Genomic DNA, 8058 nt, shown 5'->3' with positions numbered 1-8058 from the left:
TTGTAGCTCCAATTGAGAAGTGTAGACTATAGTATTCATAGCTTTTGCCCAGGCAATCCCTTACCGTTAAGCATGTACCTTCCCATTTCCACAATGGTGTGATTTTAACACTTGACAACATCATTCTATTGAGGTATATGAGAAAATTTCAATTGATGCTTAATCCCTTTGCTCTTATAAAAGCCTTCAAACTCCTTTGAGATGAACTTTCCATCACCATTTATTCTAATATACACTTTCCATGTTTCATTCTCGATAATTTTTAGTCACTTTTTAAACCTACCGAAAGATTGAGCCTTATCACAAAGCAAATATACCCACACCTTCCTCCTATAGTCATCAATGATCAACATAAAATAAGAAGATCCACCCATGGCTTACGTAGGCATTTTATCACACAAGTCAACATCATGCACCAACTCCAGAGAAGCCTTCACTCTTGCTTTCTTGTGGAACTACCTTTCTCTATTGCCTGCTGCCTACAAGCTTCGCACAGTTTCTTCATTTCAGTTTCACGCCAAAGTTTACTTATGCCTACTCTATTGGTGGCTATAAGAGTATGTAGCTCATACAAATTGTCCCATCTTTCTCACTTATCAACAATGTTATCGACACTATTTATAATTTCCACACTTGTCTTGGCGAGATGCCATCTATAGAGCTAGAATTCAAAGGCTTCAAGGAAACTATTAGGCTACTAGGGAGGATAAACCTCAAGAGGGAATGAGACATGAGTATGGGAGTCAACTCCAAGCATTTGTAAATAAGGAGAGGTAGCTAACTCGACTCAAGGTAGGTGAGGATAGGGTCCAGCTCTTGAGTTGGATGAGGTAGATGGTTAAGCCTCGCACAAAGTGTGTTTAATTGTGAGTAAGCTCTTCAAGTAGGTTGTGTGAACTTGAGGTAGGTCACAGTGTGAACTCAAGTTCAATCAAGGTATAAACTTGGAGTGTAGGTAGATGAGTTTGTAGATAGTGAATGACTCATTATTACTTGTGATGGAGTCTATCTTAGCCAAAGTAGATTCATGCAAATGAGGGATTAAATTTTTTTAAAAACCATTTATTTTTTAAAAATATTATATAATTTTGAATTTTTTCCTCTTCTGACCCCTAAGCATCAAGAGATCCGGTCTATGTCTTAGACAATGACCTACAAAATAGTATTGAATTGCCAAGATTGTGTAATCAAGGATATGAATGTACCATGATTAATTGTGATCCGAATACTAATTTTTGGCCATTAACGATACAATTTACCACTGAATGTATTTCAAGTATGATGGGGATCCAAAAAATAATCAAACTTCATACCAAAAATCCCAAAATAGTTGTGTGCCTAGGTTGCATTAATATGGATATCAGACTCGTATAAGATGAAAAATACGAGGCTATTATACAATGAACTCCCAAAAATACAAGGTATAATATAAAGATACATCCGCAAATGGTTATTTTGTATTGTTATGCCCGTAAGGCTACCATTTTTTGTACCATTCTATAAGCTTGCAAGGCTACCTTGAGTTTAGGATATGGTCATTTTGTATACCATTCTATAAGCTCAGAATGCTAGCATGTGTTTATTATCTAATTTTTTTTTAGATGAAGAGAGTAGATTAGTTCGGATATTCATCAGTGTTTTACTTGTCAATTATACTTGGCCATTTTCTTGTTGGTAATATGGGGCTGATCTCCTATGAATGACTAAGAACATTGAGAGTAGATTTTCTACAACTTTGTTAATGGCCAAGAAATAAAGCGTCAATAGTAACAAGAGCTATCAAGTGATGCATCCCATGGCACAAGGTTTATTTAAAAGGTACAGTAATGCTTGATAGTAGCAAGGAGATAATGCTGAAATCTTTTTGCAGCATAAACCATCACTAATCCTTGTCTTTTGTTGGTGGAATAGTTCATCTCCACCTAGATGAGCTAGTGACTAGCAAAGTTCACAGGGAAATCCATGATATGCTCATGAGGTTTTCATAACACTCCATTTTAGAGGCATTGATTTATACATGGAATGTTATGGGCCAATCTAGAGCTCTTAGAATAGGAGCAATCATGAGAGTCCTTTTTAATGCTTTGTAGGAAGCTTAGCATTCCTTAGTCTAGGCCCATGTAATTAGTAGATTGTAGAGTAGTCATGTGATGGTAGCATAGTTTAGCATAAAGCATCGATAATACTTGATATAGCTCATGAAGCATTGTACCCCCTTTGGATTGGTATGTGGAGCGAGGTTCATGATAACCTTGGTTTTAGCAGAGTTAGTAGCAATTCTATTCGTAGACATGACATAGCCCAAGCTTATTCTATGGTTGACCCACAACTAGAACTTGAGAGGGGATTCAAGGAGAGGTTATAATACTTGCATCTTTGAAAGACTAGGTGAAGCTTGTGAAGATGTTATGCCTAGTTAGAGTGGACACATAAGTCCTTGACAAATGCCTACACGCTGCGACAACGCTCTTCAAGTAGATTGTGTGAACTTGAGGAGGGTCACAATGTGAACTCAAGTTCAGTCAAGGTATAAACTTGGAGTGTAGGTAGATGAGTTTGCAGATAGTGAATGACTCATTATTACTTGTGATGGAGTCTACCTTAGCCAAAGTAGATGTATGCAAATGAGGGATTAAAATTTTTTAAAAACCATTTATTTTTTTAACATATTATATAATTTTTAATTTTTGCCTCTTTCGACTCCTAAGCCCGTAAGGCTACCATCTTTTATACCATTCTATAAGCTCACAAGGCTACCTTGAGTTTAGGATAAGGTCATTTTGTATACCATTCTATAAGCTCAGAATGCTAGCATGCGTTTATTATCTAAATTTTTTTGAGAGGAAGAGAGTAGATTAGTTTGGATATTCATCAGTGTTTTACTTGTCAATTATACTTGGCCATTTTCTTGTTGGTAATATGGGGCTGATCTCCTATGAATGACTAAGAACATTGAGAGTAGATTTTCTACAACTTTGTTAATGGCCAAGAAATAAAGCGTCAATAGTAACAAGAGCTATCAAGTGATGCATCCCATGGCACAAGGTTCATTTAAAAGGTACAGTAATGCTTGATAGTAGCAAGGAGATAATGCTGAAATCTTTTTGCAGCATAAACCATCATTAATCCTTGTCTTTTGGTGGTGGAATAGTTCATTTCCACCTAGATGAGCTGGTGACTAGCAAAGTTCACATGGAAATCCATGATATGCTCATGAGGTTTTCATAACACTCCATTTTAGAGGCATTGATTTATACATGGAATGTTATGGGCCAATCTAGAGCTCTTAGAATAGGAGCAATCATGAGAGTCCTTTTTAATGCTTTGTAGGAAGCTTAGCATTCCTTAGTCTAGGCCCATGTAATTAGTAGATTGTAGAGTAGTCATGTGATGGTAGCATAGTTTAGCATAAAGCATCGATAATACTTGATATAGCTCATGACGCATTGTACCCCCTTTGGATTGGTATGTGGAGCGAGGTTCATGATAACCTTGGTTTTAGCAGAGTTAGTAGCAATTCTATTCTTAGACATGACATAGCCCAAGCTTATTCTATGGTTGACCCACAACTAGAACTTGAGAGGGGATTCAAGGAGAGGTTATAATACTTGCATCTTTGAAAGACTAGGTGAAGGTTGTGAAGATGTTATGCCTAGTTAGAGTGGACACATAAGTCCTCGACAAATACCTACACGCTGCGACAACGCTCTTCAAGTAGATTGTGTGAACTTGAGGAGGGTCACAATGTGAACTCAAGTTCAGTCAAGGTATAAACTTGGAGTGTAGGTAGATGAGTTTGCAGATAGTGAATGACTCATTATTACATGTGATGGAGTCTATCTTAGCCAAAGTAGATGTATGCAAATGAGGGATTAAATTCTTTTAAAAACCATTTATTTTTTTAAAATATTATATAATTTTTAACTTTTGCCTCTTTCGACTCCTAAGCCCGTAAGGCTACCATTTTTTATACCATTCTATAAGCTCGCAAGGCTACCTTGAGTTTAGGATAAGGTCATTTTGTATACCATTCTATAAGCTTAGAATGCTAGCATGCATTTATTATCTAAATTTTTTTGAGAGGAAGAGAGTAGATTATTTCGGATATTCATCAGTGTTTTACTTGTCAATTATACTTGGCCATTTTCTTGTGGGTAATATGGGGCTGATCTCCTATGAATGACTAAGAACATTGAGAGTAGATTTTCTACAACTTTGTTAATGGCCAAGAAATAAAGCATCAATAGTAACAAGAGCTATCAAGTGATGCATCCCATGGCACAAGGTTTATTTAAAAGGTACAGTAATGCTTGATAGTCAACAAAGAAGCTGAAGGGTGTAGCAAGGAGATAATGCTGAAATCTTTTTGCAACATAAACCATCACTAATCCTTCTCTTTTGGTGGTGGAATAGTTCATTTCCACCTAGATGAGCTGGTGACTAGCAAAGTTCACATGGAAATCCATGATATGCTCATGAGGTTTTCATAACACTCCATTTTAGAGGCATTGATTTATACATGGAATGTTATGGGCCAATCTAGGGCTCTTAGGATAGGAGCAATCATGAGAGTCCTTTTTAATGCTTTGTAGGAAGCTTAGCATTCCTTAGTCTAGGCCCATGTAATTAGTAGATTGTAGAGTAGTCATGTGATGGTAGCATAGTTCAGCATAAAGCATCGATAATACTTGATATAGCTCAGGAAGCATTGTACCCCCTTTGGATTGGTATGTGGGGCGAGGTTCATGATAACCTTGGTTTTAGCGGAGTTAGTAGCAATTCTATTCTTAGACATGACATAGCCCAAGCTTAGAACTTGAGAGGGGATTCAAGGAGAGGTTATACTACTTGCATCTTTGAAAGACTAGGTGAAGCTTGTGAAGATGTTATGCCTAGTTAGAGTGGACACACAAGTCCTCGACAAATACCTTGAGCTACTTCCATAGCATGCATGTCCTTAAAGATAGTGCTCATGACCCTCTGGAGGGTTGCTAGTGCATTAGTCAATCTGAAAGGCAAGACAATATAAGTGAATATACCCCCCCCCCCCCCCCCACAAATTGGTGGGAAAGGTAGTTTTTTTGTCTTTCATCCTGGTGGACTTGCACTCGATTATATCTTGCAATCCCGTCTAAGAAGCTGTAAGTTTCTTTCCTACTACTTACTTGATTATGTGGTCAATGTATGGTAGCGGATAGTGATCTCCCTTGGTTGTGGCATTTAATTTCTTGTAATTGATGCGTATGCAAATTTTCCAGTTCTTTTTGGGTATCATGATGATTGATGATACCTAGTCTATATGCTCGATTTTGTAGATGAATCTCGCTTTTAGCAACTTATTGATCTCCTCCATGACATGATGAGAATATCGATGATTCATTGGATAGGCTCACTGTTGATTAGCTTTTGGTACCATCCCTTAGAGGAATCTTGTGGGTGAGAACTTGCAAGGAAATACCCTTAAGGTTGAGGCAAAAACATCTCTGTATTCCTCCAACAAGTTAAGCAATTGTTCCTTATCCTCCATAGTAAGGTCCTCAATAATGTAAATGGGCTTAAGGGATTTCCCAACATGGAGATAACCGGGGAATAATATGTGGACTAGTATGCTGAGCACAGTACTAGTGTTCATGCACCAAAGCTCATACAACTAGCGCTGTGTAGTGTTCATAACGATTCTAGCATCCATGCATAAGTATGTGTCATATATAACTTCGAAGTAGAGCTGTTTTTAATACTCTGCATATACCGTACGTTTGGGCGGATGTGTACGGTACGGTTGGGCGGATGTGTACGGTACGTGTACTGGGACGCGAGGCCGTTCTTGGATGCGGCCCTTCGCAGCGGCGCCCGTCTCCAAGTCTCGAGTGGACGAGATCGTAGCCGCCCGGAGGGAACTGGCATCTCTCCGTCCTTGAAGGAGGGGGGACCGCGTGAGGCCGGAAACGGAGCAACGCTACCCCTCGCTCTAGACGGTGGAGGGATAACGCCACCTTTGTCTGCGGGCCAACCTTCGGCCTCCTCTCAGTCCCCGGCGACAAACCCTCAAAATTTTGCGGATCTCGATAGACACCAATAATTAGTTTTCTTGGCACCCAAATAGATGGCACATGTGGTGGACGTGGACCCGCAGTCCCGTCATCTTCTTTGTTGTCACCAGAATCGGCTACCACGAGCTTATCTCGAGTGACCGCGGCCAAAACCAGATATGCTGGCAGAAGGAACACCACTCATGTTGTAAGGTCCAGAGCTGGAGACATTGAAGGATTCTAAGGGGCGGTACTTAGAGGCCGTCTATAGGCCGCGGCCTAATAAAAGGTGGAGGCAAGAGAGCCCGACAATGACGATATGTGGGGTAGCTAAATAACAAGTACACTAACTCAGTCACACACAACTAATAGGAGAGATCGGTCACTAACTAACCATACTTACTAACATTGGTTGAGTCACTAACTCACTTATTGTATCATACATGATGGTAATGGATGAAAGCTACACAACTAAGCTATAGCTGTACTATATAGTTAGTAGAGCTTGATTCTCAACACTCCCCCTCAAGCTCAAGAAGGACATTGTAATCCAAGGAACTCTCTAAAGTGACTGAACTTATCTTTACATAATGACTTGGTAAAGATATCAACTACATGGTCTTCAGTTTTGACATGCATGAGATCTATCTTACTTGCAAGTACCATCTCTCATATGAAATGATAACGTATCTCAATGTGTTTTGTCCTAGCATGATACACAGGATTTGTAGCTAAAAGTACACTGCTCATATTGTCACATGCAATGTGACTAGAGTATCTATTTGCATACCTAAATCTATCAATAACTTCAATAACCAAGTAATCTCAAAAGCTACTAATGCAACACCTCTATCCTTTGCCTCAGTACTAGGGAGTGCAACTATTGGTAGCTTCTTGCTACTCCAACTAGTCATACCATTGCCAAGGCTGAAAGCATATCCACTAGTAGACCTTCTATCATATAGACAACCTACCCAATCTGTAATAGTATACCCCATGAGCTTTAAGTGCTTATCACTCTCATAGAAGAGTCTATAGTCTACTCTAGCCTTGACATAGCACATAATTCTTCTCACTAGATCCAAGTGAGGTCTTCTCGGATTCTACATGAATTGACTAATAATTCCAATTGAGTATCTGAGATTAGGCCTAGTAATGGTAAGGTAGATGAGACTTTCTACCATCTACTTGTACATAGTAATATTTCAAATTTCAGCTCCATTGTTAACATTCAACATACTATTCTAATCTGGTGGAGTATCCAAAGGTTTGTAGTTTGTCAACATCTCAAGTGCATACTGTCTTTGTATCAACCAAAGTCCATCAGCTGAATTCACAATCTCAATGCCTAGAAAGAGCTTCAGCTCTCCCAAATCCTTCATATCAAATTTAGTTTTTAGCATGGCCATAACATTGTGTACCTCAATGTTATCATCCCCTATAATGATTGTGTACCTCAATGTTATCAGCATGGCCATAACATTGTGTACCTCAATGTTATCATCCCCTATAATGATTAGATCATCTACATAGATCACTAGTATCACAAGACTTCTAGATAGATCACTAGTATCACAAGACTTGCATTTGTTTTGTTAGGAAACAGATTATGATAAGCCTTTCCAACTACAAATCCAAGGCTCTACAAGTAAGTACTAATCCATGCATGCCAAGTTCTTGGACCATATTTCAGCCCATAAAGTGCCTTTTTCAGTTTGCATACATAGTACGGATATTGAGGGTGTGGACATTCCCTTCTTGCTGATCCATAAACACCTCTTCTGCCAAGTCTCCATTAAAAAAATGCATTCTTAACATCCATTTGGTGTAATTTCCAGCCCTTTGTTGCAGCCAATGCAATAACTATTGTGATGGTTGCCATTTTGACAATGGGGCTAAATGTCTCTTCATGATCTAGGGCATATTGTTGTGATATCCTTTTGCCACTAGCCTAGCTTTATACCCTTCAATGGTGGCATCTGACTTATACTTAACGTTATAGACCCATTTATAACCTATTGACTTCTTA

General features: G+C 38.8%; 1 pseudogene; it reads left to right on the top strand.

Moving 5' to 3' along the window:
- The first annotated feature begins 5785 nt into the window (after window positions 1-5785).
- Window positions 5786-6006, top strand: LOC148016565 (signal recognition particle RNA; annotated as a pseudogene).
- The last annotated feature ends 2052 nt before the right edge of the window (window positions 6007-8058 follow it).

Source organism: Lygodium microphyllum, chromosome 23 (genome assembly GCF_053477565.2).
Source record: "Lygodium microphyllum isolate KBCC chromosome 23, Lygodium_microphyllum_v1.1.10, whole genome shotgun sequence".
Lineage (NCBI taxonomy): Eukaryota > Viridiplantae > Streptophyta > Polypodiopsida > Schizaeales > Lygodiaceae > Lygodium > Lygodium microphyllum.
The sequence above is the reverse complement of the archived record's forward strand: the minus strand, read 5'-3'. Positions and strand labels throughout refer to the sequence as shown.